The sequence below is a fragment of the Cyprinus carpio genome, chromosome A11, assembly GCF_018340385.1.
Source record: "Cyprinus carpio isolate SPL01 chromosome A11, ASM1834038v1, whole genome shotgun sequence".
Classification (NCBI taxonomy): Eukaryota; Metazoa; Chordata; class Actinopteri; order Cypriniformes; family Cyprinidae; genus Cyprinus; species Cyprinus carpio.
The window spans coordinates 23107069-23121635 of NC_056582.1; the positions used below are offsets into that span (position 1 = coordinate 23107069).

The window sequence follows — 14567 nt, forward strand, 5'->3', positions numbered from 1 at the left end:
TAAGAAACTTTTCTTTTCAAATTGTCATTAAAATAATAATATAATGTTTCCCACAAATACCTTGTTAATGATTTCCCTTTTATTTGTTATGAAAAAAAAAAACAGAATGTAAAGAGGAAACACTGGTCATAAAAATAGATGTAATTTTATTATCATTATTATCATTATTATTATTATTATTATTATTATTATTATTATTATTATTATCATTATTATTAAGGGTGAAATGTGACCTGGATATGTTTTTGTGAGATTTATCATCTTGTTACACTGATTTCCCATCATCCTCATCCAGCTGCTCTGAATAACTCCTTTCACATATCAGTGTGATCAACTTGTTTCTGTCCGTCCAACAGCTGCAGTGAAATGATCTGTCTGCAGCCAACAATCACACTTTTACAGAAACCGAATGGCAGAAATTATTCTGCAATCATGATCCTTCATCAGAGCGAGACACGTCTGTGTTCAACTCCAGATGACCTCAGAGACGAGACACAAAGACATGTCCCTGCTGAAGTCACCAGCTTGTGATATTGTGTCATCAAGTGAATCAAAGGGCAAGTTCATCACAAAGACCAAAATCATATTTCCACTAAATCTCCTTGAGCTGTTCTTGTGATTCTTTGAAAACTTCAAAGGATGAAAGTGTTTGGCTTGAAATACATTTGAACAATAAGACATTAAAAAGAATGTTTTATATTACTTGTACAGTTAAAATTCTCTGTCATTAGGACACTTATCAGCATATTCAATCATCTGAGAATTGAAAATTTCGTGCATTATATGTCAATGATGTTTAATAAATGCTTCAACCTTGCAAAAAACAGCTCCACTGTGACCTGTTAATCAGAGCAAACACATTCATATCTGTGTGTGGAGATCATTACAGTCAAGGTTTTTCTGTATTCATTGCTAATGAATGCAACTGAAACTATAAAAACATCATTTATTTTCCTTCATATTGACATAAACCTGTTTGATTTTCTGCTGAATGTCAAAAGAGCAAAAAAAAAAAAAAAGCAGCACAGATGCTTCATAAAAGTACTACATATGTTTTCAAGTCAAGTTCATATTATAACTTTGCTTAAGTACTGTAAATATAAACATATATATGACAAAAAATTTAGATGAAATGTGTGTGTGTGTGTGTGTGTGTGTGTGTGTATATATATATATAAAATTTACTATTTATTAATTAATAGATTTATTATTATTATTATTATTATTATTATTATTATTATTGTCTGTAATGTGACCTGGGCATGTTTTTGTGAGATTATTTATCAGATGTGCACACTGTTAAACAAACTTGTAATGCAATTATGGTGTTTTGTCCATTTAGGATCTTAAAAGCCCTTATGTTTGTTATGTGTAAAGAATAGCTTGAAAACTTTGCCTAACATCTCTGTTTGTTCAATAGAAAAACATAAAAGCATGTTTTGAACATGACAAATAAATGCCTTTTAAAGAAATACACATTCTATTCTTTAAAGAACATTTATTTGCTGGTATTATCTGGAAGAGGCTCCATAGTAACAACATATATAAACTACACACGTCTCATTTACTTGTAACACATTGAGTCTGTCTCCACCTGTGCTTTGCATTTTAGTTTTGCTTAAATCCCACTATCAGGAAGTGCTGTAAAACTGTGATGGTAAATATGTTGTCAAGCTCATACTAACATCAGACATCTGTAATGCTCATGGGAAAGTCCTGCAGTTGAACATCAGTGTGGTCAGACTCACATTTGCAGTGTTTCCCATCCTCGTCGAGTCTGTAATCGGGTCGGCAGCGGCACTGGAAATGACCCGCCGTCTGCTGGACGCAGAAATGCTCGCAGCCGCCGTTCCCAACGCTGCAGAAGTGGATGGCTAAACACAAGCAGACAGACATACTGGTGGAGACGCTTTGAGAAGACAACACTGAGCTATTATTGTTCAATTTAAAGATCAAACCAGTCATAACAAAGGAAAGACTCTTCGTGTTTGACTCTAGCAGTTCCCAAGTTCAAATGACTCCTGCTGTAGGAACATCAATGACTCAACCAACCAAAACATGAACGAAGGAACGCATTGAAAATCACTTCAAACTTCTCAATTATAAATCAGTCTCTATAAGCACACATACAGTGGACAGATTCATGCCAGAAACGCAATTTGTTCTGTAATCATACACTCCGCTTCCTTCCTCTGCCCTTTGTGTTTCTGATTAACTGTCTGTCATTCTCTCTTTCTCTCACTTTTTACCTTTAGAGGAGAATTACACTGTACAATACATTATGTGAGTTAAATCAAAATGATTTTCAGATGGTAACATATAAATGAACCTGTTTTATCGTTTAAGTCAATGAAATTATGGATAGACATATAAAAACAATTTATGGATTGATGGATGGATGCATGGAGTAATGATAAAACAATGGATGGATGATGGATGGATTGATAGAACAATAGAACGATGATGGATGGATGGATAGAACAGCAGAATGATGGATGGATGGAATGACGGAATGATGATAAAACAATGGATGGATGATAGGTGTATGATAGAAAGATGGAGAGAACGGTAGAACAATGGATGGATGGATAGTCAAATGATGGATAGAATGACAGAATGATGAATGGATAGAATGACAGAATGATGAATGGATGGAATGATGGAATGATGAAAGAACAATGGATGGATGATAGGTGGATGATAGATGGATGGATAGAATGGCAGAACAATGGATGGATGGGCAAATGATGGATAGATCAATAGAATTATGGGTGGATGGATGGAATGCTAGAATGATGATGAAACAATGGATGGATGATTGGTGGATGATAGATGGATGATAGAACAGTATGGATGGGTGGATGATGGCTGGATGGTAGATGGATGGATAGAATGGTAGAACGATGAATGAATGGGCAAATGATGGATGGATAGAACAATGATAGAACAATGGATGGATGATGGGTGGATAGAATGATGGATAATGGATGGATGAGTAAATGATGGATAGAACGATGGATGGATGGGCAAATGATATAACGATGATAGAACAATGGACAGATGATGGGTTAATGAATAGATGGATGGATGCATGAATGATTGGATGGATGAGTGGATTGGATGGATGGATGGAATGACAGAACAATGATAGAACAAATGGATGGATGGATGGATGAATTAATGGATGGATAAGTGGGTGAGTGAATGAATGGAATGACAGAACGATGATAGAACAATGTATGGATGATGTGTGGATAAAATGATGCTCTTATAAATATAGGTTATAAAGGGTAAATTTCTTGTTTATGTCTGAATCAAACTCAATTCCACTTTTGCTGAAACACAGTAATTCAGTTTTAATAGTCATAAAAACAGGCTTCATTTCCTTTAAGCCAGATATACAGATTTTCGTCCTGTGATTTTGGGGTGTAACATGAGCCTGGGCAGGTTTGGTAAGGTTTGGTTTGGCTGCGTGTGTGTTTTACCAATGCATGTGCGTCCGTCCACGTGCAGTCGAGATCCAGCGTTACACTGGCAGTGATACGAACCCCTGGTGTTCACACACTTGTGCTGGCAGCCACCATTATGTACCAGGCATTCGTCAATATCTGCAGAAGAAAACATTAACACACAATTTAATATAGTGTTATGAAGCATTCATCAGATTCAGGTAAGGTCTGGTATTAGTACATCTTTACTTCACCACTAATTTCTGCACACTAAATCAGTTGGTTTAAATTCAAAACAGAATCTGCTGGCCTGGGATAAACATTGGATATCAGGAGTAAATAAATAACAAACTCCTTACATACAAACTCAAGCAGTGAGATTACAAATAAACAAAGTGAAGTGGCCAATTGTTTCACATCAAGATAAAGAACCAATCACAAAAAAGAGAAAACAAGTACATTCACGGTTCATTGAAATGTTGTAGGTTCTCAAACAGTTTTGTGGCTTTTGAAGCTACATTGCCCATTGAGATCAGAGCTAACAGAGTCACAGCCTGTTGAGAAAAACAGTGTTACTGCTCTGAGATCAGCTTTCAGACAGACATGCTTCATTGGCACAGCTGCTGTCCCCAAACTAAAATGTCTTTCCCACATCGCTTGACTTCATGAGTGTAAACTCACGAAAAATGCAAGGGAAACTAGAAAAGTATCAGATGGTCATTATATATATACTGTACTGTATATGTATGTATGTGTATACTAGGGATGCCACAATTCTCCATATAAAATTGAACCGTTCTGTACGATATTCACGGTTCTATACGCACTTGTGACTATACGGTTTTGTGGTTAAATATTTTCTGTGTGTTTTATTTGTCTTTTAATTGCCTCTGTTTGAGTGTCCGTGAGTTCACGTGCTGAAATGAGGAAAGGCCTCCCTTTATAACGTGCATTTAAAAAAGCAACACACGTCAAACATCTGCCCTTGTAATGAGAAGCGTTTCTAAACCAGAGGTGTGTTCCAGAAAGCAAGGTTAACTTACCGTCACTTACACCCTGAACTCTCGGCTGATTAACCCAAACCTTGCTTACTTGAGGTATGCTGGATTGTACATATTCACACTTATTATGAAAATACCTGAGATGGCTTGAAGAACACAGATAAACTATACACTGTCGCAGTCGAGTGTTTATTGTCTTCATGTTTCATTATTCAGCGTTTCTTCTTTTTACTCAGCTACAGCGAGAGCTGGATCAGAGTCCCGCACGCAGACGGGTTCCCTGGGGTAACAGTAACAGATTGAAAAAATGAAATTTTGAAGTAAAAAAACTAAAATAGTATACTTTCTTGTAAAACATTAGCAATTAATCTTTATTGTTTTTACATCTTCGTGTCGTTGGACTTGGTATAAATTCATCTGTTCACATCATTGCCACCTATATGTAAATATACTATATTTGAATATGATTATCTTTCAATTAAACGCATACTTATAATTTCTGAAGACACAAGCGACTTTTACTTTAATATGCATCATAGTGTTCCTGTGGCTCAGTGGTAGAGTATTGCGTTAGCAGCGCAAAAGGTTGTGGGTTCAATTCCCAGGGAAAACACATACTGGTAAAGAAAATGTATAGCCTGAATGCACTGTTGTAAGTCGCTTTGGATAAAAGCGTTTGCTAAATGCATAAATGTAAATGTAAATCTTGAGAAATTACAGTTTGGAAGAAGCTTCCCAACACTGTAAGTCACAGCTCAGAAATACAGTAAAAGTTTCTGCCACATTTTTGCTGCTAGATTCAGAGTAAACTAACATGAAGCGCACAGGCAGTCGACTCTTGTTGATTTGACCGCTCCTGCGGGTGTCCTCTCCTGCTGAGAGGGAAAAAATCCTAAAAATCACTCAGTTACGAGTGTCTAGATCTATACGATCCCACAGCAGGTCTCTTTAGCCTTTACACTGCTTTCTCTCCAAACAAAACCTGCAAGACGTCGCCAACGCAAGCGCCGCTGACTCCAAAATGAACAAATGAGCTTTGTGTTCGAGCGACCTTTGACCTGTAATATACTAATGACCAGCTTTGTGTTTCTGTCACCTCATGACATCACCGCAGGAGACGTTTTCATTGGCCGGTTTTACATTAATAGCTGTAATTCTATAATAGGAGCCAAATGGAATATACAATTTTCCTTTAGAAAGATTCATGTGCAAGTTTGATCAAATCACGCTCGGACAAAACATCTTTAGTTGAAGTTTGACTAAAGAAGTTATTTAAATCTGGTAACAATCTTTTTATATACTTCACCAGCTGAGCTCAATTCTGAGTCTATGAAAGTATTCATGGCACTAAACAGTACATAAAGTCGACTGGAAATGGGAACCAGCCGGTGTTTAACTATCGTGGAATCTTAATTACTGACTGAGATGGCAGGAGGCCTCAATAATCACAAGCTTCCTGCAAAGATTTACTTTGCTGCAAATATATTAAAATAGGTCAGATGTATTTATTTATTTGCATTGTGACATTATTTCAAAGAAAATTTAACACAGAAAGACAATATTTCTTATACAGCCTTTACTTTATGCGGATTTCAATAAAACAATTTTAAAAATTTAATTAGAATTTGAGAAGGAAAAATTTTACTTTCACATTTTATTATAATTTTAATTGTGATGAAAAATAGCGGAATGCAATAAAAAAAAACATTGGTACAATTTATACACATATATATACATATATAATGATTTAAAATGATTTAGTACTGTCTGAAATAAGATATTATACATAAAAGATGTTTACATATAGTCCCCAAGACAAACTAATAGCTGAATTTATAAAAATGACCCCCTTCAAAAGTTTAGATACGCTTAGATACGCTTGAATACTTTTTTTTATAATATTTTTACTATTTTATATGATAGTGTTTTTTTAATCTATTATTATTATTGCATAATTTTTTAACCCTTCCTAGCAGTGACTGTATGATTTGAAGATCCATCTTTTTACAATGACGACAACTGAGGGACTCGAACTATTACAAAATGTTCAAACATTTACTGATGCATTAAGCGCTGGGGGTGAAGACTTTGTGAATCTGAAGATCAGGATGAACTGTACTACTAATTTTGTCTTCTGGGAAACATGTAATTATATTTGCTTTCTTTGTTGTTTTTGAAACAATTCAATTCCAATGCTAAGAACATCAAACAAACCTCAAACTAAATTGACTTCTTGAACAGTCTTGTGATTTTTAATTTCCCACTGATGTGGCATCTTTCAGCAAATCACCGCAGATTCTGATTATAATATCAGCCTGGAAAGCACATGCGAAAACACAGTCGCCAAAACACAATATTCAACAATTTTGCTGATTACTGCAGCCTTCTTAACTCCAAAATCTGGTTTGGCGTTTCAAAGGTAAGTTCTGGTTCATTCGTCGCTGGAATCAGAACAACCCACACGCTTTAGTAATACTTCAACTATGTGTGCTGATTCTGAGCCACTGAGTCATGCCTGTGCCAGAAAAGTGTCTCCAGCCAGGAAAGCTGGCAGAACCGAGGTGACTTTCCATCTACACTGCTGTTTGGTTGGGGTTTTAATTAAATTACAAAGAAACGTTTCCCCTCATCGGTGGGGAATTCGGTTTGGCTTCTATTGAATACTCTGGAGTGCTAAACAGTGTTTATGGATGTAGCTCGAGGCGACCGGCACGCTGAGTCAGCGGAGGAAGTTCCTGACTGTGTTCTGCACTGCCTCTAAAACACTGATGACAGATGACCTTATACTGTTAACAATATGTTTTAGACATTTTAATCACGAAAATCATATCTGATGCTTTCTAATCGTTTTACTAATTGAGAGATCAAAACATCTTAGAGTCTTGCAGGTGGTTTGCGGCAAGAACCCACTACATTTTCTTCAAAATGTATATGTGTTTTATTTTATTTTTTTAATGAATTTAATTTCTAAATGAATCACTTAATAAAAAAACATAATAAGCATAAATTCATTACTAAAAAACAAATTACTGTAATTTCAAACTCAAATTCAATTACTTTAATGTAATATAATTACTGTAATATATAATCTGTAATATAATTACAGTTACTTCTGATGTAACTGCATTAAATATAAAACTATAAAACAATTCTATATAAAGCAATAGTGGATTTCAAAATCTTATTTTTAAAAGTATGTTTTTAATGACACCTTCTCAAACACTTTGGTCAGTTCAAGAAAAATTTATGCAATTTTATATTATTTATTTGAAAGAATTAAAAGAGCAGTTTCATGTCTATCCTTGTATTGTTGTAACTGGTCGAGGTTAATATGGAACATAGAAAGTAATTAGTAACAAGTAATGCAATACTTTAGAGAGAGTGTGTAATCAGTACAGTAATCTAATTACACTGTTAAAATCAATAGATTTAAATATTAAAATTATTTCTATACTACTATATGGAACAACTATTCCATTATATTTCTTAACAATACAGAAACTATTACAAGACGCTAATGCAGAATAGTTCAGGTGGAAGTCCTCAGTTTAAATGGACCAATAAATGTTCTCACCTGGTCTCTGGTATCCCATAGTGAATCGGTGGTATCCATGGGAACAGTGTGGCCTATGGCAGTGTCTCAAATGATGCCAATAGCCAGAATAATAGGCCAGATCAACTGCATGAAAATTAAGTCCAATACACACGAGACAAAACATGAACCAGCCTGTCATGATTTACCAGATACTGAATCACAAATATCTGACGTGTCTATGATTGTAAAAGCAACAAATGTCAAATGAAAGTTCAAGCAGTCTGAGAGAGAAGGACTGAAACAGCAGGTTTTATTCCCTCCCTGCCTGTGAAAAACCCTTCATCTGACTCACTCTCTCCTCCATTCGTGTCTGCATCTCATGTATTTCACAACACTTATGCATGAATGCAATCAAAATGTAAATTTTGAGTGGAATTAATTCTGTTGTTCTAATTTTGTCTACCATGAAGTCATATAAAAGGCTTATTATTGTATGGCTCTCTAGACTATTTGATTCTCTTTGGATAACTGCTGTAATCCTGTTCCTTTACATAATTACAATTGGTTAATTACCTTATGATTTTATCACAAAATATGGCAATTTGTTGCCATATATACCTGTGCATGAAACCAAACAACCGAAGCCTGTATATTCTGGCATTCAAATACCTATAAAATATGTGAAGCAGGATTTGGTTTAATATGAAAGCATTACAAGATCTAAACCATCTGTAGGATGAAGACAAATATCTGAAACATCAGAAAGATGAATAAATCTCGCAGTGGCATGTCTCAGATGGATATGAAGAACCAGAGATAGAAACTGTCTCCTGTGGCCAAGCACATTACAGTCATATATAAACACACACACACACACACACACACACACACACACACACACACACACACACACACACACACACACACACACACACACACACACACACCATCTATCTAAGTACAATGCAAATGCAAATGCAATCAGCAACTGGTGTTATTTTGTGCAGTTGTCCTGGACATGGGAAAATATCTACCATGTCAAAGCATCTCTGCTGAAAACCAGACTTGAGGTTTCAGATCTGGCACAAGAGTGCGACCCACAGTTTAAAAAAAAAAAAAAAAACTGACTTAAAAGAAATTTTCTGGCAAATCTGACATTTTACAATTCCAGAAAAAGTTTCCTGTTTCTTTGATTACCATCTAAGACATCTCCTGGAAACCAAATTCTGGTTGAGAAATGAAGGTTTGCAATGCTACAAGTTGTTCTGAAGGAGTACAATAATCAACAGAGGGGATCTCCGTATTTTGCAAATCTGTCTCTGCAAACATTTGCTAAATAGGTTTATTATTATGCATCTAGATTCTGATCTAGATTTCTGCATGAGTTTCCAGGTGCCATTCTGTTCCACTTCTCTAAGATGGAAGCTCTGACTTTCCTAGCTGAATGGAACAAACAGGAAATGACCCACATGCAATAAGTTTGACTGGCATTTTGGTGAGAGCACCGTCTTTGCTGATAGTATCTGTCTGATGAAAAAGCATGAACTGCAGAGAAACAGAGAGAGACAGAGAGCAGATGGGACTCACCCTGGCAGGTCTTGCTGTCCTCTCTGAGCTCTTGACCTGCGGGACACTTGCAGTAGAAGCTGCCGATGGTGTTACAGCACAGAGCTTCACACCCTCCATTGGTCTCTTCACACTCGTTTACATCTGACAGCGAGTGAGAACAAACACATTACAGTCTGAACTACAGATGCAGATCGTTTACAGATTTGCAACAGTTTGGACAATCATTTCCAAATGTTGACAATATGGAGACACGTGAACATATTCAAACAGACCAGTTATGAAACTTCACCTCTATATGCAGGAGGGTGCTAAATTAAGCATCACTATTACTATTGCTAAAAGTTTATATTCATATACTTTATTTTTTTTTTATAAAATAGCAAATAACATTTCAGGTTTATTATTCATGTTTTTTTGTATGTAGAGACAGACTCCAAAAAGACTCACAAACTCATTGCATAGGTCATCTGACGTCTCAAAAAGTGCTTATTGGTGGAAATTCATTGCCATACTAAAACATAATATACTTTGTCCATTTTTCCATCTTAAAAGGGGCCCAACAAAGTCATAATAAAAAGAGGTTTTGCCCATGACAGTCTGCTGCCAATGAATAAATCATATGTGTAATGAAAGACACATTTAGCTGTTCTTCACGTTAACAGGATTTGACAATAATGTTTTTTTGATTATTTAGTTGAAGCTACTGAAATCTGGACCACCAGTTGAGTTTCATGGGAAAGTGCTCATATGAAAACTGTCACCTTGGCCGTTTGTCAGTTTCCATATTTTTTTTACTCTATGTGCACATTGTTGCTTGTACGGGTTTGGTGCATTCTGGGTATGAGAAAGTACAAGCACACATGTGCATATAACCTATAGAAACAGTAAAAGCATTATGCTTTTCCAATTATATTCAAAGATTTGCCTTAAAGGCATAGTTCTCCGAAAAATGAACTCAGGTCATTCAAAATGTAGGTGACTTTTTCCTTCAGTAGAACAGTAAAGAAGATTTTTAGCTAAAACTGTGGACCTTGGTGGTTCATAAAATGCAAGTCAGCGGCTGCCCGTTTTTGAGAATAAAAAAAGCGTATCAAGAAACACAGAATTAATCCCTTAGGCTCCTTGTGATATATTAAAGTCTTATGAAGCGAATTGATCAGTCTGTGCAAGAAACTGAACATTATTTATAACATTATTTCCTGTAATCCAGAGCCTCGGGCAAACAGACTGGAGTGTTCGAGAACTAATCATTCTTTTGAATCATCTGAAACAGTTCACGGCTCGAGCAGCACAGATCTACGAGATACTCAGTCAAAACTCACCTTCGGACGCCTGACAGACACTCCAACTCGAAATGAGCCAAAATAGCGGTGTATCTAATCCTATGATAAACTCATTCTGTGCTCCAGTTTCTCTAAAAGTCACTAAACTGAGAAAACAGTTCAGACTCGATCCGGAGACCGACAAGCTCATGATCTGCACATGTGTGAACCGAGCATTTAAAAGAAGGAGTGAAATTAAAGTTTTTATGGTCTCTCACAGTTTATGTGAAAATATGAGTTGATGAAGACATTTATTCACTTCATATGCTTTTGACATGTAAAACAATCTACGTTTCACATCACTATTGTGTGCTTTAATAATATAATTGCCCATAAATTATGTCATTGTGTGATTATGTAAACAAACTAGTGAATTGAAGAAGTTCATACAAACAAACCGTCCAAAATAACTAGTTCGTGGAAAAGAATGACATTCCCCCGTTTGCCTGAGGCTCTAGATTACAGGTAATAATGTTGTAAATAATGATCAGTTTCTTGCACAGACAGATCATTTCGCTTCATAAGACCCCAATACATCATCAGGAGCCACGAGTATTAATTTTGTGCTCCTTGATATGCTTTTTTTATTCTCAAAAATGGGCAGCCGTTTACTTGAATTTTATGAATCACCAACCACGGTTTCAGCTAAAAATCTTCTTTACTGTTCTACTCAAGAAACTGAAGATCTACATCTTGGATGGCCTGAGGGTCAGTAAATTAAGAACAAATTTTAATTTCTGGGTGAACTATCCCTTTTAGACGATTTCAAGGAGGTCCAGAGCCTCACTCATTAAAAAAAAAGGAGCAGTAAGTGTTTTCTTCCCATGTCAAACAAAACCACTTCTTTTTTCCCAAGTGGACACAAATCATATAAATGGGATGGAAAGGGACGTTTTGGCATTTGACTGGCCTTAAACCATGTTAAGTTAATCAGAAAAAAAATGAAATAGCTGGAAAATTGTGTCCTTCAACAGGCCAACCAACCTCACAGCGAGAGGCTTCGCCATTCATTCAGGATTCCATGCAGATGTTTAACCAACCTCCCCATTTCACCCCATATATCCAGCTCTCACACTCAAACACATGGAGATGTTTATGAGAAAATTGTTTTGTCGGTTTCCCAAAACATTATTTCAATAAAATCTTCACCACAGCAAATTGGCCCGTGAAGAGCCGAGCGATGTGTGCTGGAGAGGGAAATAAACATAATGAATCAGTGAATGGAGCTGTGGCCGGAGGTGATCACACCATTACACACGTCATATATCTAGCATCTGTCATTTTCAAAACTCATCAGTCAAATACTTTATAAATTCATTTTAATGTCAAATTTAGGAATAAACATTAACTAATAAATACAGCAGAAGTTTTGTTCATTGTTCATGTTCATGTTAATTACTGCATGAACTAATGGCTAATGTCTACAGCCATATTATAAAGTGTTACCGACATTTAATCATCACTAAATAGATTAAAAGTACTGAAGAAGGATATTTGGTGAAGGATGACAACAAAGAATAGGAGACGGATACAATTTATCCAATAAAATGTTGGAAAATGGGTGATGCTTCCTTCACTCCTGCAAATTTGATCACACTGTCAACGTTAAAACAATCTGTATCTTCTATTATATTCAACCACAGTGAAAATAAAATGATTGACAGGTGAGTAATTCATAATGCCAGCCTGCACATATAATCATCTTCATCCAGACTGAGGGGCCGTTTACACGACAACGTTTTCAGCCACAAACGGGAAACTTTTTATGCGTTTTGACTGTTCGTTTACATGACAGCTGCGTTTTGGGAACTGAAAATGCATATTTTTGAAAACAGGTTTCAAAGTGCAAGCTTTTGAAAATGACACCTTTATTGTTTCCGCATAAACACCCAATACGGGAATCTTTGAAAACGGTGATGTCATGCGCATGCATAGTACATGTTAGGTATGTAGACGTGTGGAGTATGTGTCGATTTTAAATGCAAGCGTGGACAAACATACACAACAATGGCGGAGTACATGGTACTTTTGTTGCTGCTCGTTTGCTAACGCTTCTTCAGCAAAGTGTGGATTTACTTCACCAATATTACAACCAACAGCGGAGACGCATCATACACATCATATAATCATCACTTCCCTACAGGTACTGTTTATTAACAAGGTGACAGTGCCAACTAATGGCCTGGCATACGTAATACAATGTTTTTGCCCATTTGTGCGGATATGTGTAAATGCAAATCACTTTTCCATTTTTGACTACACCGTTGTCTTGTAAACGTAGCATGAAACATCAACAAGGAAATGGAGAACCCCTTTCATGACCCGCGGCCGACCTGCTGGTCAAGGACTTGAAAGAGACACCCTGCCGGAATGGCAGCGGGGGTCCTGCTTTAGGCCACACATCTGCACGGAGACGGAGACACGGGGTTTGGAGGAGGGTGTACAAATATAGCTCATTTAGTAACCGACACAGTATTCATCACACGATCATCACCTTATAATCATTTGATCAACCAATGGCTATTGGGTATAATAGCAGTGGGTGGAGTCACACAGACCAAAACAAAAACACACATTCCGACAAGGAATGTACATTTCAAAGTAAAACAACTGGCTGTAGCATTGTTTTTTGGTTAAACAAGTATGTGAACTTAACATGTTTCCTAAATATCTGCAAACATATGGTATTTTTATGCTTTACTAAAGTCAAAGCATCTGATCTTACCTTTTAACATTCTTATACAACTGGGTTAAAATGAAAAGACATCTCATCGGGGTCAATATCCTCATCTGTAACAGCTATTTTGACTGTGAAGGATTTTTTTTCTTCCCTTTTACGAAGTACTATCGCTTCCCTAATGGAAATGTATAACTATTCCAAAATCGTATTGTCCGAAACTCCACTGGGAAGGAAATATAGATTTAATATATCTATATTTCGCCTGTCTATAGAAATAGACTGGGCCTTTTGGGCCTTTAATTGAATACCTCTGATATATAATGTACTTATTGAAGGTACAGCAGCAAAAAAAAACAAAAAAACAGCTTAATTCAAAGGCTGAGAGAAAATGCTTATAATAACCAAACTACATGACATTTTAAGTTATACTATTAATAAAGTGTTTTTACATATTTCGTTAAAAATATTTATTATTATTTTTTATTAAATTGCATTTTAACTATAAGTTGTGAATTCTCAAATTCAGTATTTTCATTGCATTACATTTAAATGCATGTTAAACATTTACGCTTTTCACTGTTTTTGAATGCATTTTAATCCATTTAATTGTGCTTCCTTGTTCCCCATTCATTTTTTAACCATTTTTTAAGCAACAATTATCTTAAATTACTTTAAAATTAAATTAAAAAAAATTCTTACATATTTTCTTTAATTACTTTTATGATTTAAAATCACCACCATACATGTTAAATGTGCTATAAGTAAACTTGCCTTATAATATGTGAAGCAGCCATTAAATGGTAAAGTAATTCTTGTAGCACATTCACAACTATGACCTTGAGTTATAGAAGAAAAATGTGGCTCGCCTGCTGTCAGTGGTGTAAGTTTACCCACAAAATATTCTGCAACAAGTAAACATTCTGTTAAAATCAGTTCTCCAGAATCTGAAAGCAAACCTTTCACAGTTTCATCCTTCTGTTCTTCTGGAGCATAACATTTAGATGCAGTTTG

The 14567-nt window shown here is 35.8% G+C and overlaps 1 pseudogene; it reads right to left on the reverse strand.

Annotated features, from left to right (window-relative positions):
* Positions 1-14567, reverse strand: part of LOC109084562 — a 69774-nt pseudogene that overhangs the window by 24673 nt on the left and 30534 nt on the right.